This window comes from Myodes glareolus, chromosome 8 (genome assembly GCF_982192425.1).
Source record: "Myodes glareolus chromosome 8, mMyoGla1.1, whole genome shotgun sequence".
NCBI lineage: Eukaryota > Metazoa > Chordata > Mammalia > Rodentia > Cricetidae > Myodes > Myodes glareolus.
This window is the reverse complement of record NC_142033.1, coordinates 61,289,774-61,316,572: the sequence shown is the minus strand read 5'-3', so window position 1 is coordinate 61,316,572 and position 26,799 is coordinate 61,289,774.

Below are 26,799 nucleotides of genomic sequence, written 5' to 3'. Positions count from 1 at the left end.
AAGAAGAAGGCATATGTTTGGATGAAATGTTGTATAGATTTCTATTAAGTCCATTTGAGTCATAACATCTGTTAGTTCCCTTATTTCTCTGTTAAGTTTCTGTCTGGCAGACCTGTCCAGTGGTGAGAGTAGTGGGTGTTGCAGTCTCCCACTATTAGTGTGTGGGGTTTAATGTGTGACTTAAGCTTTAGAAGTGTTTCTCTTACATACACGCTTGTATTTGGTGCATAAATGTTCAGTATTGACATTTCCTCGTGATGAATTTTTCTTGTGACAAATATGAAATGGCCTTCTTTGTCACTTGATTGATTTTAAGTGGAAGTCTTTTTTGTTAGATATTAGAAGAGCTACCCCAGCTTGTTTCTTAGGTCCATTTGATAGGAAAATTTTTTCTCATTCCTTTCCTTTGAGGTGATTTCTGTTTTTGAGGTTGAGGTGTGTTTCTTGCATGCAACAGAGGAATGACTTCTGTTTTCATGTCCAAACTGTTAGTTGTATCTTTTTATAGGTGAGTTGAATCCCTTTTATTAAGGGATATTAATAACAAGTGGTTGCTAGTTCCTGTCAGTTTAGTTTTTTTTGTAGGTGATGTTATTATGTGTGCCTTTTCCTTCTTTGGTATTTGCTGCTGTGAGATCATCTATTGTCTGTGTTTTTGTGGGTGTATGACTTCCTTTGTTTGAAATTTTTCTTTTAGTACTTTGTGTAGGGCTGGTTTTGTGGCTAGGTATTGTTTAAATCTGGTTCTGTCATGGCCTAACTTGTTTTCTCCATCTGTGGTAACTGAAAGTTTTTTCTGGGTATAGTAGTCAGGTTTAGCACTGGTAGACTCTTAATGTCTGCATAACACTTGATCAGAATCTTCTGGCTTTCATTGTTTTCATTGAGAAGTCAGGTGTAATTCTAGTATGTCTGTCTTTATATGTTACATGGTCTTTTCCTTTTGCATCTCTTAATAATCTTTCTTTATTCAGTGTGTTTAGTGTTTTTATTATTATGTGACAAAGGGACTTTTTTTTGGTCCATTGTATTTGGTGTTCTGCAAGTTTCTTGTACCTTCACAGGCATATCCTTCTTTAGGTTGGGAAAGTTTTCTTCTATGATTTTGTTGAATATATTTTCTGTGCCTTTGAATTGGACTTCTTCTTTTTCTATCCCTATTATTCTTAGGTTTGGTCTTTTCATTGTGTCCATATTTTCTGAGTATTTTGTGTTAAACATTCATTAGATTTAACATTTTCTTTGACCAATGAATCTATTTCTTCTATTGTATCTCCAATGTCTGAGATTCTTTCTTCCATCTTTATTCTTCTGTTTATGCTTGCATTTGTAGTTACTGATCATTTACCCACAATTTCCATTTCCAGAATTCCTTCAGTTTATTGTGTTTTCTTCATTGTCTCTATTTCAGTTTTCAAGTCTTGAATCATTTCTTTTATTGGCTTTATTGCTTTTTCTTGGTTTTCTTTAAGGGATTTGTTGATTTTTCCCCCAATTTTTGTCTGTCTTTTCCTCTATTTCTTTGAGGAAATTTTTCATTTCTTCTTTAAGGGCCTCAAAAATTTTCATAGAGTTATTTTTTTTTAGATTGCCTTCTTCTGCTTCAACTGTGTTGGGGTGTTCAAGTCTTGCTGCTGTAGAGTTGTTTTTGGTGGTATCCTGTTGCTCTTTGTGTTGTTCAGTGTGTTTTTACCTTGTTGTCTACCTATCTTTTCCTCTAATTGGTATAGCTGGAGTTGTGTCTCCATTAATCAGTTTCTAGGCACCAGTGGATCCTAGGCTCAGAGGGTTGATCCTTGTGGTGGAGCTGGGGCCACAGCTCTAGTCATGATGGATGTCACTCAGTGGAGCAGTAGAGGTCGAGTGCCATCAGGTGGGCCTTCCTTGACTGCTGGCTCTGGATGGGCACAGGTGGACTGGCCTTCCTTACCTGCTGACTCCAGCAGAGGTCTGGGTAGGCAGAAAGGCCTTCCTCATTATGTAGGCTCTTGAACTTGGAGCAGACTCCTCAATTTTTAAATAAGGACACAAACAGTGGCTGCCTCCTCTAGTCACTCTAAACTTACTTTCAACTTAGGAGTTTAAGAACCGAAAAGGGAGTTGTTTCTGAGTGTCCAAGAAAAGGTATCAAGCCATCTGCAAACTTGTGACTTTCCTGTAATTAGTCAAAAGTCTGGCACCCCAAAGCAGTGAACTAGCCCAGGTTAAAAATACACTCACCTGCAAGGAAGGACAAGACCTGAGCAGGCACAGGCGGGACACCAGCAAGAATACAATCAGAATATTTAGACACTGAAAAGCAAGCTTGGCTTGCTGGGCACCAGGAATAGAAGGGACGTTTACTCCTCTTTGCAAGTTTTTTTCCCATGGTCCATTTGTTTTTAAGACCACATAGATGTGACTGGTGAGATAGCTAGGCAGGTAAAAACACTTGTTTTGTGAGCCTGAAACCTGTGATCCCCTGATTCTACAGTGAAAAGAGAAAACTGGTATTCATCTCCACACTCATATGCACTCATCCTCACGTGTGTGTGAACACACACACACACACACACACACACACACACACACACAGAGAGAGAGAGAGAGAGAGAGAGAGAGAGAGAGAGAGAGAGAGAAACAGATATCCAGATTTTGTGGACTATCTGTAATTCCAGTATTTAAGACACTGAGGGAAGAGGATTATGTCTGACACAGCCAGACAGTCTCAAATAAATAAAACACTACACAGATGTGATCTGTTATGTGCTTTGGTGTCACTTTTTGTTTGCCTGCCTTCCTTCCTTCCTTCCTTCCTTTCTTCCTTCCTTCCTTTCTTTCTTTCTTTCTTCCTTTTTTCCTTTCTTTTTTTTTGAGACAGGGTTTCACATAGTTCCACACTGGCCTTCCACTCCCTATATAGCTGAGGCTGACCTCAAACTCCTGATCTTCCTCCCTTCATCTCCCAAGTGCTGGTGTGACTGATTCTAGTATTCAAATGATGACCACCATTTATGGTATATTTTCAAATCAAGTTACAGTAGTTGCCCTTACCCTCCTTGACAACCACAAGATTCATGGCACCCACGTTCTGGCCCTGGGACCCAGGGGAGAGCTTGTTCTAGAGTCCATATCTACCACTGCCACTTTCTCTGTTGGTCATGTGTGCTTGGTAGCCCCTAGCTAAGACCATCAAGACTCAGTGTTAAGCCTCTTATTAGACACAGTTTTCCTGTCCTGGAAATGAAGATGCCACTACTCAAGGAGCAGAAACCCACTTCAGAAGGTACTAGATCGAGAAAAGAGCTTTGAGGTTTTCAACCTAAATCAAACCAGCATACCCATCCCTGGAGACTGGCAGGTCAGAACACTCTCTCCCTTGCTGTATCCTCTGCTTTCTTTGTCTCAATCTATTTGAATTGTATTTTAAAAATTACAATGAAAACATATTTAACAAATCTCATAGCTGTTCAATGAGTATAACTATTAAAACAATAGTTGATCTTTTGGCAAGAATATGTGAAAACTGGCTCTATTCTAATAACTTACAGATTTATGAATTGACATGTTTTATCTGTCTATATATGTTCATTTTAAGTAATATTTTACTTTTAAAATTTACTTATTGTATATGTGTGTGAATATGCTCATGCTATACTATATATGTGGAGGTTAACAGACAACTTGAAGAAGTTCCTTTTCTCTTCCAGCCATGTGGGTGCTGAGAATGAAACTCAAGTCATCAGGACTGGCGGTAGGTACCTCTACCTGGTGAGACATCTTACCAGTTTTCTCTATAAATACTCTTAAAATTGGACATATACCATAACATTCATATTTTGTGATTCTTAAGTAATCAAGAATTTGTGGGGGAAATTAGGCAGTGAGAAAGTTCTATCTGAACATCAAAACTTAAAAATACTCTAAACATGTCAATGAAGAGAAACTAGGTGGTGATATATTTATGCAAAAGTTGTTTTTTAATTAGGCAGATTTTAAATAATATTATAAATATTGACATGATAAAATTTTCATAAATTATTACTAAGAAAAATATAGATCACAAATTTTAGGTGTAATATAATTTTATTTTGCACATAAAAGTATAGCTTTACATGCATATGGAGAAAATGGTAAGACTATGACCCGATGCATCACCAAGGATAGGAATATTGCCACATTTCTTTCTTTCTGAGTATTACGTATGTGGTGTGTATACATAGTCACATGTGTTTGTGCATATATGCCTGTGCAGATACACATGTGCAGGGAGGTATAAGGCTATTTTGGAGGTCTCCCTTAGCTACTCTCATTGAGGCTGGAATTTTCAGTTGAATCCAGAACTCACCCATACTGGAGAGTCCAGCTAGCCGGTATGCTTCAGCATTTCTACCTCTGCCTTCTGAGCTGGAATTCTAGGCGGACCACATGCTCAGCTTAAGTTTATGTCAGTTCTGGGGATCTGATGTACTTTGTTTACTGAGCTCCAATAAAAGTTTCTGAGATTTTTATTACATTAAAATGTTTATCTCAAATTTAAGAACATCATTTACGTTTTTATTAAATTATTGTTAACAAATAATCAATTTTTGTATTCAATATTATAAATTATTTAAATATTGTATTATAGAAAGTTAGATAAACAAAGAGAGAAGACACATCTGTCTTCACCTACGATAATGCAGTCACTGTCTCTATCATAGAAGCAAACACATTCCCTTGCAGTTCATCTCTAGCTGTTGTTTTTCCCTTTAGAGTCTAGCCACTAGAATAAACATGGTTCTTCATCTTGCTTCCATCCTATAATATTTTGTTGGTTTTTAATTTTCCAAAGGTTACTGTTAAGTATTTGTGTCTAACATTAATAATGGATAATATTTCATACATTCACTGCACTTTCTGTCTAACAATTCCTACAATGTGGGATATTCAGGCAGTGTCCAGTGATTCAAAAATAAATTATACTCCTACTTATTGTGGAAAATCATCTTCTGGGAACCCTGCAGATAAAGATTAATTTTGTCTTCTAAGAAAAGACTCTTCTAAAGATGAAGGACAGCTGACTGCATGAAAACTGTCACTTCCCTCTCTCCAAACTGCACTGCATACTTCCATGTTCACCTGTCTCTCACCAGGATGCTCCTATACAACAGACCCACTAAACATCAACTTCTGCCCGACCACTGAGACAGATCAGGGTTTCAAGCTGAAGGAAGTGGGTGGTTTCTGATAAATGGAAGAAGGCTGGGACCGGGCCAAGGGACTTTGGTAGACACAGCCTTTCCAGTTACTCCTAAGTGCATCTTAAAGCTTTGAGAGAATCATTGAAATTAATATCTGACCCTGAGTCTGATATTTTCAGAGGAGCTAAGTCAGCTTCTTCCATTCAAGGCTGGAAGAATGTGATAAAGATAGGGTGGCCTGTGACTCAGAAGACCAGAGTTCTACCAGTTGGATATACGATTCTAAGAAGATCATCCCCACACAATGAAGGCTATGAGGACTTATTACTCTGCCTGGAAGGTGAAAGTCTTCTAGAGAGAAAGGAGCGGGAAGTCCTTTGTAACTCGAGAGTGCTGTGCACTCTGCTTGCTATTCTCATGGTATCTGAAAGTAGAAGGCATTGTTTTAGGCTCAGTTGCATATTTATTGAGTGTCTGCTGGATACTAAGTTGGATTGTAGGTACACTGGACACAACTGTGGCTAAAACCTTTCAGAGAATATTTTCTTCTAGTGGGTGACAATGACATACGGACCCAAGTGAACAAAGTGACTACAGAAAAATGATGTAAAAGAATAGATAATAAAATGCAGTTTGATAACAGAGTATAAAGGAGTGAGGGACACCATTGTTTGTTAGAGGGTGAGCTAGAGGGTGGTCAGTTTTGGCGCTGAGGCCTAAGAGTTGTAAAGAAATGAGTTTCCAAAAGATCTTCTGCTACCAGAGAGAAAGCTGACACCAATAGAGAAAAAACTTCTAGCTTACAGGACTCTGAGAAAGAAATTAAGATTCTTAGCCTTGAGTATTTGTTACAGCCACTCCAGAAGATAAGGCAAATGTGATACTCCCATAGGCCTTTGAGGGGATTTAAAACAAGCTTCATTATTTCTTGGTCTACAAAGAACCCTCAGTTAGTCAAGATAGGTTCTGTCAGGGGCAAAGCTCTCCCAGGGGAGCACATGAAAACTTTAGACTTTTCTAGTGAAAGGCAGAAATACACACAAAATACACAGACATGTAACAAACCTATAATCACTGTTGTTAATTTTTATGAAGTTAAAATAAGTAATTATGGAATCATATCAAAAAAGATTTATTCAAGAATAATGAAAAAGCATTTGAGAAATGCTGAGTTAGATTCAGTCAGAATCCAGTATAAGAACATTCCAAGGTAAGTGAAGAGCTTCCTTTCACAAGAATTACCCTGAATTCCAAGTCCTCTGGTTTTGTCCTGCACCAGTACATACTGGGAGTGCCTGACAGTCACACAGGAAGGATCCATCCTGAAGGTGGCTTGTTAACAGCTAAATTCTTAACCTCAAAACTCACCTGTGTCAAGAAATGAACTAATATACGAATATAAAGATAAGTGCTTTCAGGAGATGAGTTAATACTATGTCCATTTTTCAGAATACCAACAATCTGTTCTTACTTAGGGTCTATGACCTAGTCAGTCACAGGCTATTGACCCTATTAATGGCATCAAGCATAAGTTCTTTCTTGAGGAGTGGGCCTTAAACCCAATCGGAAACTGATTGGTTACTTCCATAACATCCATGCCACTATTGCATCAGTAAGTATATCTTGTCAGGTCATTCACTATTATAGCTTGCAGAGTTCATAACTGGGTAAAACTGTCATTTACTTACTCTCCTGGTAGCATGCATAGCTCCTTTCAGAAACATAGAAGATAGACAGTGGGTGTGAAGCTTCCAGTTTGGTACCAACTTAACATTTCCATATTCTGTGACTCAGGTGGTATTTTCAACAACATAGTATTATTGTGAAATTATAGAAAGTAACCAAGAGCAATGGCAATATATTATAATATATGGGAATTAAAACAGAGCCCCAAGTGGTGAACATGAAAAGCATAAGAGACTATGGGATGCTCAGTCCTAAATAGATTTCTTTATTATACTCACTTCTCCCAAGGATCAGAAATAATCAAAGAAGAGAATCAGAAAGATTGTAGGAGCCAGAGGTACTGGATGGCTGTAGCAAAACAGTGTTTTTTTGAATGTGACATATGATTTCGCAGTGGCTGTGGATCAAACCAACAAAATCACAACACAGATAGGGGAGAGGTTTATGAAGTCCCACCCCTAGATAAAGAACTAATGGAAATTGGGAGAGGGAGAGTTGGGTTTCTTCAGAAATGAGGCTGTTGAGAGGTTATCTATGTTCTAATAGGCAGCTCCATCATATACAGGAAGTATTAAGTGGTCTCAGTGGGTTTAAAAATAAAAGGACATATGGAATTTGGAGAGACTGATAGTGGGGAATAGGGGAAGAGTTAGAGGAGAGGGAATGGGAGACAGATTTGACCAAAACACATTATAAGTATGTATAAAATTCTCACTCAATAAAAATGAGTGGAAAAGAAAAAAACAAGTAGAGACAAAAAAATTCCCCACTTAGCTGTGTTCATGAACCATCTCTGGCTCAACCCTCTAACAACAACAAAGAATACTTCAACAAGAAAGAACTTTTTTTTTGAAAGTAATTTTATTAAATTATAAAAGTTTCCATTTCCGCCCCTCCTCCCACCACCCTCCCACTCCCCCCACTCCCTCTCCTCCTCCCTCTCCATCCCTAAGAGCAGTCAGGGTTTCCTGACCTGTGGGAAGTTCAAGTTCCTCCCCCCTCCCTCCAGGTCCAGGAAGGTGAGTGTCCAGACAGACTGGATCCGCAAAATCCAGTATATGCAGAGGAAACAAGTCCCAGTGTCATTGTCAATGGCTTTTCAGAAAGACTCCCAGCCAGCCACATTCAGAGAATCTGGCCACATTCAGAGAATCTGGTTGGATTGCGTCCTCGTTCAGTCCCAGTCCAACTGGCCTTGGTAAACTCACATTAGATCAGTCCCCTTGTATCAGTGGGTGATCACATTCCTCGCAGTCCTTATTTCCTTTTTCATTTTCTTCATCCTTCTGCTCCTCATTTGGACCTTGGGGGACTCAGTCCAGTGCTCCAATGTGAGTCTCCGTCTGTCAGAATAGCCAAACTCAAAAACACAAATGATAGCCTATGCTGGAGAGGATGTGGAATGAGGGGAACACTCATCCATTGTTGGTGGGAATGCAAACTTGTGCAGCCACTGTGGAAATCAGTGTGGCAGTTTCTCAGGAAACTGGGAGTCAACCTCCCTCAGGACCCAGCAATTCCACTCTTGGGAATATACCCAAGAGATGCCCTAACATACTACAAAAGCATTTGTTCAACTATGTTCATAGCAGCACTATTTGTAATAGCCAGAACCTGGAAACAACCTAGGTGCCCCTCAATAGAAGAATGGTTAAAAAAGGTGTGGAACATATACACATTAGAGTTTTACTCAGCGGTAAAAAACAATGACATCTTGAATTTTGCATGCAAATGGATGGAAACAGAAAACGCTTTACTGAGTGAGGTAAGCCAGACCCAAAAAGAGGAATATGGTATGTATTCACTCATAAGTGGATTCTAACCATAATTAAAGGTCTTTGAGTCTATTATTAGGTCGTGATCCTAGAGAAGCTAAATAAAATGGTGAACCTGATGAAAATCATGTAGCTATCCGCCTGGAGATTGGAAATAGACAAGAGTCCCAGAACCTTCATCTGGCGATGGATGGAGATAGAGACAGAGACTCACATCGGAACACTGGACTTAACACCCTAGGTCCAAACGAGAAGCAGAAGGAAAGAGAACGTGAGCAAAAAAGGCAAGACCAGAGAGAACCTTCATCCGACGATGGATGGTGACACAGAAGAAAGAACTTTTGCCTATAAAAAGTAAATCCCGGAAGTGACCAGTATCAGGCTCATAGGGAAACTGCACAATGACCTTGAGTCTGTTTTTTTTTTCATTCTGATCTAAAAACTCTTCCACCACAACTGAAATCCAGGCAGCTGTGAGCAAGAAGGTTATGTTGCTTTCCTTTGATTTCATTTCTAAAATCTGTATGAACTACTCTATTCAAATCCCATCATAGATGTCCACCCAATTGTATGAAACGTTAGAAATAACATTGTCAATACAGGAAAGAGTCCAGGTCAAGGTTGGTAAAGGGTCCTAGACTAGACGACAGGCTGTAGTAGTTTAAATAAGAATGGTTCACGTATATTTGAATGTTTGGTCCATAGCTGTGGAACTGTTTAGGGAAAAATTAGGAGGTGTGGCCTTGTTGAAGGAGGTATGTGCCTGGGGATGGGTTTTGAGGTTTCAAAAGCAAATACAAGGCTCAGATTCTCTCAGCCTCCAATTTGCAGAACTGCTCCAGCACCATGCCTGCCTGCTTGCCTGTTGCTATGGCTCCCTTCCATGGTGACCATGGACTTACCCTCTGTAACTGGAGGCAAGCCCCTAATTAAATGCTTTTTTCTGTAAGTTGCCTTTGGTCATGATGTTTCTTCATAGCAATAGAAAAGTAAGTAAGAAGCAGGACTTCATGGACCTATTTCTTTGGCCTCTATGATGACTAATTTTCTGTATGGGTGTGGTTATTTAAATGATAAATGTTCACACAGTCTCTGGTATAAATGGAAATTGTGCTTTTATTTCCCAGTCATCCAAATCTAAATAACCAAACAAAACTATATTAATTGCAACACTGTTTGTCCAATGGCTCAAGCATATTCCTACCTAGATCTTACATCTTAAATTAACTCATTTCCATTAGTCTATGTATAGCCACTTGACTGTGGCTTACCAGTGCCATCATGTTACTACTTGAGCAGCTACACGGCACCTCCTTGATTCTGCCTCTCTTGCTCTCTATCTCTGTTTTCAGATTTCTTTTACTCTGCTAAGCCACTGGCCAAAACAGTTTTATTCATTAACCAATAAAAGCAACACATATAAAGAAGGATGGCCCACATTATTGATCCTTCAGGGTTCCTGCTCCACAGAAGAAACTGCCAGATATTCTGCAGGACACAGAAGAAAGCAACTGATGAACTTTGCCAGTACAAAGTAGAACAGATCTTCAAATTTCCTGCTTCACTGAAAAGTCTGTCCGATATTAGGGGCCTATCAGCTGAAGATGGATGCCCCAATGTTACAGAAGAACTTTGGGTGACTGTCCAGGCAATGAGATGTCTCTGTCATTTCTAGATCTTTGGAAGTTGCTTATAATGCACTTCCTGTTTACTTAGGTAATATTATATCCTTCTGCGGTCTTTGATGGAGTTGAAGACAGATAGTTATAGTTTTTGTTAGTTATGGTAAAAGATAAATTAGGTAAGAAATTTTAGACTCACAGCGATAAAATAGATGGTAGAATATTTTCTTTAATTTTACCAGGTGCAAATAAACTAAATATTGTAACTGTAATTTTTTCTTGATACCTGTTTCATTATATGTAATTTTACTATGTTAAAGTTAAAACTTTTCTTTATTTAGACAGAAAAGGGGAGATGGCAAGCCAGCCAGGAGTTGAACCTGGAATCTTTTGATTCCACATTGAGTGTCGTTTGTAGTCAGATTCTATATTTTTGTTTCTCAGCTGCCCAGACCTGAATAATCACACAGAAACTATATTAATTATAACACTGTTTGGCCAAAAGCTCAGGCATATTCCTAGATAACTCTTGCATCTTAAATTAACCCATTTCTATTAGTCTATGTCTTGCCATATGGCCATGGCATCGCCTCATTTTCTGTATGTCTTGTTTCCTCAGTGGGTGGCTGACATCTGCTTGACTCTGCATACTCTCTCTCTATATCTCTGTTCGGATTTCTTACCTGGCTTTACTCTGTTAAGCCATTGGCTGAAACAGCTTAATTTATCAATCAATAAAATAAACACACGTGCAGAAGGACAATTCATTTTCGCATTTAAATGTTTGGTCCCCAGTTGGTGACCTTATTCAGGGAGGCTTAGGAGGCAGGGCCTTGCTGGAGGAAGCAAGTCACTGGTGGAGGGTGATATCTTAAAGACTTGAGCCATTTTCAAGTTTGTTCTTGTTTTTGTTTGTGATTCAAGATGTGAGCCATCAGCTCTCAGCTTTCAGCCCCATTTACCATGTCTGCTAGTTGCTACACTTCTCTGCCATGGTGGCCATAGACTCTTGTCCCTCTGGAACCACAAGTTTAAAGTAAACCCTTCTTTATGTGTTGCCTTGTTCTTGGCATTTTGTCACAGCATTAGATAAGTAACCAGTGCAATGAGTTTGACTTGACTTAGGAAGGCCAGGTAACAGTGGAACATTATTAAACTCAATTCAAAGAAGCTTTGGAAAGGAGGCTGTCTTCCTAAGAAAGAACAAATTTAAGAGCTATAGGATATTTGGTGACCAGATATGTCAGTCGAACCCAATCTCAAACCGTTACGTTCCACTCCACTGTCTTGGGCTACCCCCAAATCCACATCTACCCAGAACATCAGAACAAGACATCATAGGAAAATAGGGTCTTTGCATATACAATAAGTTCACTTAAGATGAAGTCTTAGAAGAATTGGATGGTGGGACCTAGAGTCTAATTTGCCTATTGTCTTTGTTAGAAGCAAAGACACCCAGGGATATTAAAGAGTGAGATCACATGGTGGTGAAAGCAGATAGTGGAAGGCTTCATCCACGAACCAGCAAGCATTAAACCTTAGTAATGATCACCAGAAACCATAAAGAGGAAAGAAAAGATTCTTCTCCCGTAGCCTGCCGGGGATATCTGGCTTTGTTCACAGCTTGGTTCAGGCTTCTGATTTCCAGGCCTAAGAAAAAACAGATTTTTGTTATGTCAGCCACTGTGTTTGTGATACTTTTGCACAGTGGTCCTGGGAGGCAGCATACCAGCTCTCGAAAACTTGATCCTCTCTATGCCCCGACCAGTCCAATACGCCAACACGGATAAAGTTATTCAGAATTCTCAAATGCAGTGGCTGAAGGGGAAATGACAGACCAAGACAGGATCAGTTCAATCTTGCCTGGGTGACAAGTGTGTTCCAGCACAGCCTGTGTTGTGTCACGTGCTTACTTGCCACTTTTATTGCTAATCAAATCCATACCTTCTTATCTCACATCACTTCCCCAAACCTGCAAATTCTGCAAATATCTTCATAAATGTCTGCCACATAAAAATCCAGGACATATCTAGTCATTCTTATTTACCAGTCCTATTTTAGAAAGAAAATTAATTTACATAGTGTATCAAAGTGAGGATTCCTTGAAGTCTGGAAAGCCAGTGTTAGTGTCTCCACAACTGAAGTTGCCTTCAAAGTCACAGACAGACAGTCTCTTTTAGGGCATGACAATCCCACCTCTAGTGCCCTACTATTAGCCATACTTTGAGCATTTCCTCCTAAAGAATTCTCGAATCCCTGTTCCCACCCCCCACCCCCATGGAGCCGGTCAACTCCCTGTGTAAATTTCAGGATCTCCTTTCAACCACGTTTCATTCATTCCCGGGCACAAATGAATAGAGATAATTTATTATGTCCGGTTCTCTGTACAAAGCCGGGCACACTCAGCCCTCTGTAAATAGTGAGTTGGGATGAATGTGCCAAAGCACAAAGTTGTTTGACAGAGTGGAGAGCAAGGGATTACATGCTTCCAACCACACCACTGGCCTTATTTTACTGTAGACATTCTGATGGTGACAGCCCCTTTCCCACATCCCTTCACATACATGATCTCATTCATTCTCATGCTCAAAGGAGCTAAATAAAAATGTCCACAGCTAAAATCTGGATCTGAGCCTTATTTCTCCCTACCAGTTCATGAATTTGAATACATAGCCTGGTGTCATTAAATTAAATCTAGAAGATAACAATTCAAAGGCGATTGAAGACTCTAAATGCATCCAAAGGCGTATACAAATACTCCATATATTACATAACATATATATAATATAATATAAAATACTCTAAATGTATGCAAAGGCCTTTGTAAGACAAAGATCTCCTCTAGACCTTCTTCTTTCATCAAGACACTTGTCAGCGGCGACAACTTTCTCTTTGTAGTCCTATTATGTGTGACTCTATTTCCCAATGGGAACCTCAGAATGGTGCCAACCAATCTTATTGATGTCTTTGCTCACTCAGTCTCATACACAGTGATGTTGTGTGAGCATGATTTGCTGAACGGTAATTGAACTTTTAGCAGATACAGTCATTTGAACTTTGTTTTATAGCCCTCTTTTTGGTGAAAACCCTTCAGGTGCATTTGGGTTTCCTTCCCTAATTGTGTTCTGAAATGCTGATCAAAACAAAAGAATGTTTTCTAGATCCATCCATTTGCCTGCAAATTTCAGTATGGCATTATTTTTTTTTCTGCTGTGTGTACTCCTGAGTAAAATGGAAGCATGAAGACCATGGAAGATGGTTGAAGGGTAGGGGAGAGGTAGGGAGGGGAGCGGAGAAAAATGTAGAGCTCAATAAAATTAATAAAGAAAATGAAAGAATGTGCATGATGTAAGAAAACTTAACATTCTACTTATATGCTTAGATTTTCACCCTGAAAACCAACGATAAATGTCTCTTTTTTCCACTTTCCTCTCTCTCTCTCTCTCTCTCTCTCTCTCTCTCTCTCTCTCTCTCTGTATGTGTATACTCATCTAAGCAATTTTTATAACAATTATAAGCAACTTGTGGCATAAAGGTTTATTTGATTTACATGTCCTGTTCTCCATCTATCAGAGAAGGAAGCCAAGGCAGAAACTGAGTCATTAGCTGAGGCCGAGGACGTGAAGAGACCCTGCTCACTGACTTGCTCTTCTTGACTCACTTAGCTTGCCTTTTCTGTACAACCCAGGACCACCTTTCCAGGGGTGACAGCACCCACAAAAGGCTGAGTCCTCCCATATAGATCACCAGCTAAGAAAGTTGCCCAAAAGACTTGACACCATGTCATTCCAAGGGAGGCATCTTCTCCATGGAGGTTTCCTCTTCCCAAAGGGTCTAGCATGTCTTAAGTTGACGAAAAAAGAATAAGAATACCAAGCCCAGAATTATAAGGATAGAATACTTATTCTGAGGAAAACTCAGGGCATGGCACTAACTCTGACTATGAAGCAATGGGTCCTTGTTACTGCATGAGCAGAGAGCTGGTAGTTACTCCGTTTCCCACATTTATTGTTGCTGCAACTGACCAGCAATGTGCTCTGTAGTTAGAACCCACAAGTGAGAAAGTGAGGTGTGAACTTTTGCTTTCTGCCAGGGATTGCCGCTCTTCCCCTCCTCCCAAGAAGCTCCCTCAATCCATTTACATCCAACTCCACTCACACACTGTAATTTAGAAGTCGAGGCCTGCCTCCATCCCATAAAACTGACCCGTCACTGTGGAATAACTCACCCAATGGGTAGGGGGATGGGGAGAAATCCATTGAAGAAGAAGGCAGATGAGTAGGACCATGGTTTGCAGAGCTCATTGCACAGTCTGCCTACGCGTGATGCACGCGAGCTAATGGGAGAGCAGGACTCTGGGATGTGCAGTGTTTTTCAGAAGAGTTTGGACTCAGCATAGCGAAAAGATCCACTGGCCACTCCTCACGCCTGTTGACCTTTTATGGGTTGAGCCCACATGCCTGACTAAATGATGTGTTCCAGCTGCGGCTATATTTTCTACCTTCCTTGTTACTTAATTGATCCTGGCTGTGCCTGGTCCTGCACAGAGCCCTCCCAGACCTTGCAACATGTGCTATATATCCTGTGTGTACTCCGGTGTCCTGACGAAGAACATAAAAAATCAGAGATGGCAGGAGACAAGGGGAGGGGGAACGTCGACAGAACACTCAGAATGCAAATTATTTGGCTCTCCATGGACTTCCTCAACCACTGCCCACTGCATCCAGGATCAGCTGACTTTCTTCCCGCAAGCAGCTCATCTCTTGAGACTTAGATTTTTCCTTTAAACTTTAAAAGCTATAATCACTGACAGAGAGATTTAAAGATGAAAGAAAAACACTCAAAACAACAAATGTTTCCCTCACTCATTCTTTGTTCTTTTAGCCACATGTACTAAGTTCCTTCTAAATCCTTGGCACGGTCCTGGCCTCCAGGGAAGCAGGTGAACTCAAAGGCCCTGCCTGTGGGACAGCTCTCAGGCTTAGAGAAAGGTGCAGACACAAAAGCAAACAGCCAAAGTACTGTAGGCCTGTGATAGCCTAGTGCAGCAGCTCTTGATGTAGATCAGGGGCCTCAGATAGAGAAGCTCTGTGAGGCCTAAGCACATTTCACAGTAGAGCAAGCAGGCCACCTGCCTTTATGCAGGTGCCAAGGGGAGGGTGTCTCTGGAGATGGTATGCTCTGTGTACTCAGCCCTGAAGGAATGAAAACTTGCTCCAGGGGGAGCCACCCAGTCATCGTCTACAGAAGCAAAACCAGACCCTACTCTTGCACCTTTAATTATTCTTCACAAGATGTGTTATTTTTAAAATCATTGATAGGCTTGCTGCTTCTAGAGGAATAAACAAGAATGCAACAAACTCTCAGAATGGATGCAGTGGGTATGAACAGACATAACAAACTCTCAGAACGGATGCAGTGGATATGGACAGACATAACAAACTCTCAGAACAGATGCAGTGGATATGAACAGACATAACAAACTCTCAGAACGGATGCAGTGGATATGAACAGACATAACAAACTCTCAGAATGGATGCAGCGGGTATGGACAGACATAACATACTCTCAGAACGGATGCAGTGGGTATGGACAGACATAACACACTCTCAGAACGGATGCAGTGGGTACGGACAGACATACAAACTCTCAGAATGGATGCAGTGGGTATGGACAGACATAACAAACTCTCAGAACGGATGCAGTGGATATGGACAGACATAACATACTCTCAGAACGGATGCAGTGGGTATGGACAGACATAACACACATAAGCAAAGAGCACACAAACCAAATATTTTTGGGGAATCTCAATAACTTTGGAATAGTTTAAGACTGTCAAGAAGCAAATAAATAAAATAGCATATCCTTTGCCCAGCTCCCCTTAATAACACATTACAAGAGTCTTTTGTCACAATTGTAGTTTGGCAATAATTTAATACTATTATTAGTCATATATCTTATTTACCTGAGCTTATGCATACACTCATACATATATATGTTTTGTATATATAAACATGCACACAATTACACACACACACACACACACACACACACACACACGACGCATGCACAGGGAGGACAGGGTCTCTCTACACAATCCAGACTGATTTCAGACCTGTGGCTTTGCCGCCTCGGCCTCCTGAGAGCTAAGACTATAGACATACACACTATATTCAGTTCATTTAGAGAATTTGTAAGTAGATCTCTCTCTCTCTCTCTCTCTCTCTCTCTCTCTCTCTCTCTGTGTGTGTGTGTGTGTGTGTATGTGTGTGTGTGTGTGTGCGCGCGCGCGTGTGTGTATTCACAGTTCTACAAAGTCTTATCACACCTCTAGATTCATTGAACCTGGATGCAGACTGTCTACACTGCAGCACACTGAGCCTTGAGCCTTACTGTGTACTCTTTACCCCTCTCCCAGTTCTAATTCCTGGTAACTGTGGATCTGTTCTGTATGGTTATAATGGATCCTTGCAAGTGTAATCACACAGTGTAAAGCACCCCAGACAGCTTAGGTGTTCAGACGGCTTGGTGCTCCTCCAGATGACCAGAGTTTGTTTCTCAGCACCCACATGGGGCAGTTCACTTCTAACTCCAGCTCTAGGAAATCCTATACCCTCTTCTGGCCTTTGCAGGTATGGCATATAACCCCCCTCCCAATACTTACATGGTTTTAAAAAATTGCAGTCTAGAAACTGAATGCATACATCATGTGTTCTTCTCCATTTACTATGCAGTACTCCACTGAATGCACGCACCAGTTGGTTTGCTCATCACCAATTAAGGGACATTCGAACTGTTTTTAGTGTTTGATTGTTAGGGGTAATCTACTCTGGGTATTTATTTATAGGTTTTTGTCTACGCACACTTTTTTCTTTTTCTAGGCTAAATGCCCAGAACATGTATTTAGTGGGTTATGTGGAAGAATATTTTTAGGTATGTAAGAAACAACCTGATGTTTCTAGAGAGGTTTCTTTCCCATCTACACTACGTAAGAGACCATTTGCTCCTCATTCTCTCCGATACTTCTTACTGTCAGTATGTTTTAATTTGGCAGTGATAGTGGGAGTGTGATGATATCTCCTTGAAACTGTGATCTGAATCCCCAAGAGCTAATCACAGTGGATTTATTTTCATATGTTCATCCACAGCTACCTTTGAACGACTGCAGTTACAAGGCCGTTGCCTACATTTTATCAAATTATTTATTAACTACCTGTGTAGTTCAGAGGGTTCTTTCATGTTTGGGATAAGAGCATTTTGAACATCATTTGCAACAGTTTTCTTGCGAAGGGCTTTTCAGAATTCCAGTTTGTTGAATTCTTTAGTGAGTCATGCCTTTGTCATCAAGCCCGAGAATCCTTTGCCTAGGCCTAGGTTGTGAAGATCTTCTTATAAATATTTTTTTAAGCATGTAAAATGGTCTTTAAAAAAGAAGTTTCAAAAACTGCAAGTCTATGTATGTGTGCAACACTTTCAACACGAACTATTCTTTCGAAAGGTTAAAAGACTGTAAGCCTAAGTGTGTGCACAACACTTGCAAAGTGCAGCAGTGGAACCTGGAATTAGAACTTGTTTGTGAAGAACACGTGGTAAGGGAGGAGACGGAACCCTCTCCGTCAGAATATGTTGTTCACAGGGGCAAGAAATGGCTTCCCTCTTTCTTCCTCTGCCTCTTTCTTCCTCGCCCTCTTTCCCCTCTCTTTCTCTCTTCCCCTCAGCATAAGAAAGAATGGGCCAAAGGCATCTTAGAAAGTTTGAGCAATGGAGCAAAGGCCAAGAGGGATGAAACTCTGTGCTGCATCAGGAGCAGCCATGTCCCCCAGAGATGTGGGAGAGGGTGTAAGGAGAGGTGGGAGATGGGATGGGAGGGAGAGGTCAACCGTGCACGGTCCAGTGTGTTCTGCGGACAGGCTGTTCCATAGCTTTCTTATAATGGCTTCACAGTGCCAACTGAGTTTTATTGAAATCAGTTCATTACAACAATCATTTTTCTTCCTGTCAGATCACAATGATTTTCCCAACACCAGCTACAGAGTCGTGATTCCTTTTACTTTATGACGTGAGTGAAGAGTGGCGATGGGGTGAGGAACAGAGTTGAATTTCTATGCATCAGGCTCAACAAAGCACATGCTTCATAGCTCCTCCTGAGGACCTGAGAGATATTTCTCTGATGCCATGCCTGCCAGCCTCCTTTTAAGAAGATATGGCCAATGACATTTGGATGATGGTTCAGTCAAGAGGCACATACAGACATCCATAATAACTTCTCTGTTCTCGCTCTCCTCTGTCTTGAAGCATTTTAGATGACCCTAGTTGTCCAAAGACTGGGAACAAGTAGGCTCCCCGCTCTGCTGAGAACAACTACCCACGTCAGAAATCCATCTTTGGGTATGTATGTAATCCATCCATCAATTTCTAAAAAGTCACCGCAGTAGGACGTTTGTTACAGTGACTAACATGGCGATGCTAACACTCTTTGAGGACAGCGGGCCCACTGTGTGTCTATCCTTCTGTGCCCACTGATGCTGTCTTCACAGGCAAACAACACCATTTAATTTGCTTTTGGTTTTGTAAAGATTATTTGTTCAGCATCACGATCAAATTATCACATTTAGGAAATAACCAGGTAGAGAAAAAAGAAAAAAGAAAAAAAGAAAGAAAGAAAATTACACTAAGCCTCCTTTTCTGGAAGAGGAGCCTTGACCCTCCCACAGAGCGGAAACTAAAACAACTGGCTAGGCGTATAGTCCCCAGGGCCTAAAACACATCCTCGCAGCATCGAGGTCTAGCCCCCACTGTGACTGACTGAGCTGACAAGCCAGCTTCCATTACTATGCCTGGTAGAGGCAGCTGTTCTTCGCAATAGAGCCTGAGACCCCTGTTTCCCAGCCTTGCAATTACCAGGGTCACCCGACCGAAATGCTTCTGGTCATAGGAGATAGGAGAGCAGAGAAGCTGTGTGGAGGTCTGTGTCTCTGTGTGCCACCATACTAAACCTCCATCTAGGTGCCCCGGCCACACCTACCTGGGTGGTAGGAATGGCATTCTGAGGAAAATCTCACTGGTCCTCAAGGGCAACCGTGAAGTGCTTGCTATACTGATCCTGGTGCACAGGAAGCAAACATGCTGGTTTGTTTCATGCCCTTGTATACAAACTTGATTCATGACATAAAGTCTTTGCAGCTGGTGTTGGGAACTCCTTGTGATCCGACAAAAACGTTGTCATAATTAGCTTCTTGCAATCAGCTATAGTCTGGACTGGGAAGATTCCTGAGAATTTTGCCATTTCTTTTGTTGGCTCCTGTTCTCCCATCCTGCTAGCTTTTCTTTCTGGTAGTGTTACAATATTCTGCCAAGCTAAAGACATGGCTCAGTATGTATGAGTGTTGGCTATGCAAGCATGACATGTGTTTGAGTGCCCAACGATCATGTGAAAGCTGGGTGGGATCACATGTACACCTGTAACCCCTATCCTGTGAGGGACAGAGATAGGAGGATGACCAGGGCTTGACCACAGTGGTCTCGCTCCAGGCTCAGTGAAAGACCCTGTCTTAGTGGTCAAATATAATCAAGAAAGACCCCTGATAGGATCCACAGACACCTACGTATACCCTCCCTGCCACACATACAACCTCCTGTCCTCACTGTAGGTATGCTACCACTAAAACCACCATAGACATCTTTATTTCATAGTTTGGCAAACAACTGGTCTCCCTTACTTTAGGGGAAATCAATTTCTTCCTTCTCCAATTTCTTTCATTCATAGGTACAACAATCTAAAATGGTTGCTGTCATTGCCAAAATCATCATGGCTTCTGCCATCTCCAAAATCCATTTCCTTCATTGACAAATCCATGGGAGCCATCTCCAAAACCACGAAACTCACCATCCCCGCAGCTGCCATCAAGGCCACAGTGGACATTGCAGGCTGCTACCTCCACCAAAGCCATTTCCAAGAGCCATTTGACATTCTAGCTAGATGAGCCACCAGCATCTGCTTCCACTGGTTCCTCAAGTCACAATAGGGTCAGCTATAGGGACTGACTTGGACCCACCAGGCTTTTGCAGGTCTTTACCCTCCAAGCCATTTTACTGGCCTCCTAATCATTACTTTTTTAACTCCCTTCTAACAGAGACATTTGGCAACTTTCACCAAAGTAAGAGAGCCAGCAGGAAGTTGAAGGGGGACTGGAATCCAGCCCAGAGCAATCCAGGATGCTGTGTGCTTACTATTTTCTTTATCCCCCTTCACCAACCCATCTTATTTTTTAATATCATTGTTTGCTGCTGTCCTTTCTTTTGACATCTACAAATATCCCCCACATAAAGTTAACTAAAACGGTGTTGTCACTAGTGACTGCCGGAACCACTGGATAAAAGATCATTCATTATAAGAAATGCTCAATTCTTGGACTTGTCTACACACAGGGTGGAACTTGGGTCAACCCTTTAATCCTTTGCCAATCATGTCTGAAGGTACCTGAGCGCTGGAACAGTATAGTCATAGAAACTTCTGCTTGGGAAACTCAAGTTAAAAATCAAAGGGCTATGAACGTAACACCACAAGACAAAATCAGCTTCATAACTCATTCTTTTAATTATCTCCTAGCGCTTTGTGGATAAACCTGCTATGGCGATTTTCTATTGGAAGTAAAAGATGAACATTATGCCTTCTGTCCAGGTGCCTCTGTTCAGAGAAAGAGAGAAACAGTGGCAATTTGTCCTGCTGTTACAGGTGACAGACCAGCACATTCAGGGCAGCTTTAAAAGAGCTGTGGTTACAAGTTTGTCTTCTGTCTTACTTCCGTCTTATGCTGCATTAACACCGTGAGCGTTGTGATGCTTGTTCTAGTGAGTGTCTTATAGAAGGAAGATCCACAAACACAGGGTTCTGACATCTCAGAACAGGAACATCCCACACTGATGACAGAAGGCAGGGAAAGCTGCATAAAAGCAGGGATATTTAGGATGAATTCTGAAAAATAAACGGGAGTTGCTAGAGAGGAGGAAAGTTCATTCTAAATGGAGTCAAAGCATGTTCAGTGTCACAGCGCCAGGAAAGAGACAAGTGAACCATCGCTGCAAGGCTAGGAAGGGCTGGGCACTGGCCGTGTGATTGCTACAAGGGAGAGCACTAACAGGTGCAACAGCGAAGCCTTGGTCTAAGCTTGGCGAGAGCTTCACATTTGCATCAAAGAACAAAGTAGTTGCAGAGATGTTAGAAGCTCTCCACTTTGCTTCATTGAGATAAAATTCTTTGTTTCTGGGAATTGTAAAAGGTGCCAGGATATTTTCTAGGCTGAGAGTGGGCTGCTTCTGCTTATTGGAGAAGCACTATACAGGTCTAATATAATTTTATATCCCCTGTATGAAAGTCATTAGGAGGAAGACTTGGCCATCTCATATGGTCGTAGGATCTCTGAGAAAGGCTTCTGGCTAAGGTTTATTGTTAAAGAAAAAGATTTGACAGTCCCTTCTGTAGATTCTTCTTGGACCACATCAGTTAGGTACCTGGCTAACTGCTTCTTCCTCGGTACTGTTCTAACATGGAGAAGTAAAAAGAAGGAATCAGAGTTCCAAAAAGCATGACTTGAAAAATCTGCTCTTTATATAAATAGATAGGGAGATGTTGCTTTGTTGTTCTTTGGGGCAAAAAAAATGAAAAATGAGGGGTCTTACTAAGTAGTTAGATAACATTGTGTGTGTGTGTGTGTGTGTGTGTGTGTGTGTGTGTGTGTGTGTTGTCTCTGCACATTTGTTTGTATGGTTACAAGTGCCTGGAGCCCAAAAGAACCTGTCTGAGATCCTGCTCCATCACTCTTTACCTTCTTCCCTTGGCCTAAGGACTGTCACTGAACATGGAGCAAGGGGATAGCCAGTAATCTCTAGTGACTCTCCTGTCTTGCTATCCTCCAGTACTAGTGCCATAGGGAAGTGTGACCATGGCCCAGCTCTAGGACCCAAACTTAGATCCTTGTGATCAACTTCTTGTTGATCAACTTCTTGTTCTTTATGGCTAAAAAGGGAGGCTTGACTCTGCATGTAGCACGAGGGGTGGCTTGTTGGGGTATCTGTTCCTGCCCGGTACCCCACAGCTGGCAAGTACCAGAGAAAATCAATCACAGAGAGATCTCTATACGTTATAAAGCTGATTGGCCCATTAGGTCAGGCTACTTATTAGTTCTTATGACTTATCTTAATCCATTATTCTGATCTATGTTAGCCATATAGCTTGGTACCTTTTTCAGCTGTCAACTCACATGCTGCTTCTTTGGTGGTCTGGGCAGGAATGGCAGAGGGAGCTTCCTGCTTCCCAGAATACTCCCAGTCTCTTTGCTCCACCCCTACTTCCTGTCTGGCTTTCCCGCCTATACTGCCTGCCTGGACAATCAGCGTTTTATTAAAATATGATTGACAGAATACAGATAATTCTCCCACACCATCTGCACATAGATTTTGAATCAGAAATCTATGCTTGTTTACTCATAGAAGTCTTTGCATTGGCTTCTCCTCACATTCTCCCTTACACTCGTAAAAGTAATCCCAGGTAGACTTGTGGGCACCTACTGTGTAAAAGTATAGGAACTCTTGTTCCTTCCTAGAGGACGCAGCAATTACCATATGAGGCATGGGAGCCAAACAGGGTGGAAATGAAGAGAGAGATGCTGAGCTCAACCAAGAAAGGCTAGGGAAGACATCTGGAGAAAGAGGTCAGGCTGAGTTGAGGCAAAAAGACCAGAAAAATCACCAGAGTCAGAAGGGTGGATGTGCAAGGTGAAATGTGGTCCATTTGGAGAAAGCAAGGGAAATGTGACACCTTCTTACAGCCACAAATGGCTCCAACACCTGGAGCAAAGAGAACTCTTGTAAGTAAAGAGAGAACACTGGTAGATAATTGGAGGCCAGAGGGTCTCGGCCTCCACTTTTGTGGATATCAGAAGCAGGGTACCATCAAGGTCCTAACAAGAAATTGAAAATACCGACCCAAATAACAAAACAGTCACAGAGCTGGCTCAATAGGTAATTGGGGATCTCAGCACTAAGAATCAGCACTAAGAAACTAGTAATATTTCCAGGACCAAGGAAGCAGTGGATAAAAAGGGGATTAGAGTCTGGGTGAATGAGTTGTCTGTCAAGGGATGTGGTTAGAAAAAGGCCTATCCATGTCTAGGACCTTGCATATGTTCCCTTCCTAGCCTCCTGCCCTCGCCTCTACTTAGTACCTTTGTGATGGCAAGACCCTGATACATGGGAAGCAATACCTAGAGTATGTTAGCCTTGGGAAATGGCTGTGAGGGACGCTAGGCTAGGTTAGTGGAGGTAGGCAGACAATGCTTTACATCTGCACAGCACCAGTTCATAGCCTGGAGTCCTAGACTGAACAAGGACAAAGCAAGCTGAGCATGGATGGTCCCTGCTCTCTGATTCCTGATGCAGTGTGACCAACTGCCTTACAATCCTGCTGTGAAATCCTGCCTTAAAAGCACGATTTCCCGACTATGAAGGCTAAACCCCCAAACTGTGACGGAAAATAAACCCTGTCTTCCCTAAGTAGCTTTCGTTGGGTATTTTGATATAACAACAAGACAAATAACTGATATCATCTCCAACTGAGAAAAAAAAATTAGTCAAGATGCCATGGGCAAAAGTGCCCTAAGGAAGTGGGGCTGGACCCCAAGAAGAAAGCTTCGTCCTTGCTGGCCCTGTATTCAAAGAGCAGCTGGATCAGTGCTGACCTTCATGGAGATGCACAGGACCTCAGTTAAAAGTTTTCAAATATCTTGTGAGGCATGACATTTACATTCACACTACACACAGGCAAATTCCATTATGAGAAGGTTCACTTAATAACGGGGTTGTTTCCCTACATTTTGTTAAAAGCATTCCCATTGATAAAAACTTTCCTCGAGAGAGTGAGATAAGTCAGCAGGTAAAGGCACCTGTGGCCAAGGCTGATGACCCGAGTTCAATCCCCCGGGACCCAATGATAGAAGGAGAGAACGGACACTCGTGTGCTCTCCTCTGACATTCATACCATATGCCCACACATAGAAACCCACACCCTAAAACATAATTTTAAAACACCCACTTTTTTTTAGAACTAGTCTTCTGAAAGCCTCTGGGTTACTTTTTGGATCCACAGAGCAGTTAATGGGACGTTAGATCAGTTTTCTTGAGTGACATCTGGGTTCAGTTGAGGGACTTGGAAGGAGATAATGTCAGCAGAGTAATAAAGAGGGAGAAGGGAAGCCCGGGAAGAGTCTGTCATTTGGAGCCCCACTCAGCTGCCATGTTTCTTTGTGTAGGCTGTAGACAAGGATTCATCAGACACCCACTTGACAATGGGCCCAGACTTCAAACTGACGCCCCTCTTACACAAGTCCCCACACTCTTTTCATGAAAACCACCATGTCTTTGTGTACACTCAATTCCAGCAGTACGTTCCAAAGCTACCTTTCGAAAACAGGCAAAACTATCTTTTCCTCTTCCCTCTGCTGCTATGGGTCTCAAATTCCTCATGTCGCAGGCTGCATCTCTTTCATGCCCAGTCTCTGAGGCACTTCTGGGGAAATGAAACTTACAGGATAAACAGTGTAACCTTTAGTTCCCAATAACCATTAAATAACTGAGGATTTTATAAAAAACATTTCTGTAAGCCCCAGCTGTTAAAGCGTTTCTCTAACAAGACGACAAAACCCTGTGTTTACAGGCTCCCAAGGAAGAAAACAGCATAGCAGGAAGAGTGATTTCTTCTTGGGCATATACAATAAAATGTGATCTTAAAGAATGCAAAACATGATGCATATAAATTCTCCTTTACCTACTTAGTTCAAGGGTCATATGAGAAACTTCTGAAAAGTGTTGTCGGCCCTGGATTCTTGTGTTGCCATGGAATCTAGTTCTTCCTTACAGGCTTCACCTGAACGATCACCATGGCAGCTATGATAGAAGAAAGAATTTCTTCACGACATGGCAATTTTCACATGCTAGTGAGAGCAGCTCTAAGCAGCCACGACAGCATTAAGTCAGGGGCTTCCGTCGGCTTGTCTGTTTTGGAGCTGGTGCTGAACTTCCAGGGACACCAGGAAATTCTCGCTCTAGAGCTCCTCATGAGCTTCCTCAGGTCTTTTTGCTATGTGGGTGTCCCTCTGAGTCTGACCAAGGCCATCTGTGTAGCCTTGGGATTGGAACTATCCATTGGTGCCTGGTGGGTTCACCATTGGGGACAAAACTGAATACAGTGGTACTCCCTCTCACAGAGCCTATAATATCTAATCACTCTTAAGTTGGGGTGGTGGAGTCCTGATCGCCTCTTTCATGCATCATTGACCATTGAAACCAAACGCGTGCAGGCCCAGTGTAAATACCTGTGGCTGCTGTGAGTTCTGGATTATGTTGGTTAGGTCATGTCGAGAGGTTAGGGTTTGACTGTCTTTCTCCCTACCCTTTGGATCTTATCTGCTTTCTGCCCTCATCCCACAATGTTCCCTGAACCCTAAAGGTAATGATGGAAGTAACTTGTTTAGGGCTGAGCGTTCACTCATCCCTTAGTCTCAGTGTCTTCAGCAGCTATCACCCTTTGCCTTTCACGCTGTTCATGGGAAACAGAAACTTTTCTGACTAGGTTGAGAGTACCCTTTGTTATGCTAGACATGGGGAGTGGAGTGAGAGCGGGGATTCTAGCCCAATGTTGTAACCAGATGTTAGAACATACAATGTATATAATACGCCTGCCACTGTTGTTCTTTAGCTGACTCTAAAAATTTCAGAGGTCTTCCTTCTGACCCTATTCCTATTTCATGGGTCAGAAATTCTTCTTTCCATCTGGTCTACTTGCTCATCCAGTCAGCTTCCCTGCACATCACATGTCCTTTCCCCGCACTTGTCTTCTGGAGTTCTTCTATCATACTCCAGATACCCGGAACCACGGTGGTCCAGAGCCAACATCATTATGTTCCAGTCTTTGTTACATACATTAAAATCCAGTTTTGATGTATTGGGAGTACAGAAGTTGATAACTGTGTTGACAAGATTGAGAAGACATTAATTGTGCAGGTTGACACAACCAAGTGCACAGGAGACTGTGTATCTTAAAAGACTGGCGCACTATCAAGGGTCAGTGTAGGTGTGGCATATGTCGCTTCCCCTCATTGTAATGCCTTTTTCCAACCTTTCTTATGGCGACTCAACTTCAAAATTCAGCAAGCACATAGAAGTAGGTTTCTTTTGCATCACTGTAACAAAAATCCTTGGCAAATATAAGGAATAAGAGGTTTTGCAGTGAATCCCCACATCTTACCTTCAGCTCACTTCAGCACCGTCATCTCATGTTCTAGTAGTTTCTTTTCCTCTTGAAGAAGAAGCCACAGAAAGAGTTCATACTTCACCCATAGGACCATGAGGAGTCACCAAAAGATGTCAGAAACTAAAAATGGCAGACATATTTGTTTTTGAGTGCAAGTCTATCTTTGAGTGGAAGATAGACAAGAAAGGAGCAAGACTAACAACTTCAGAGTACTAAGAAGGTGGTACAAGATAGTAGATGGACTC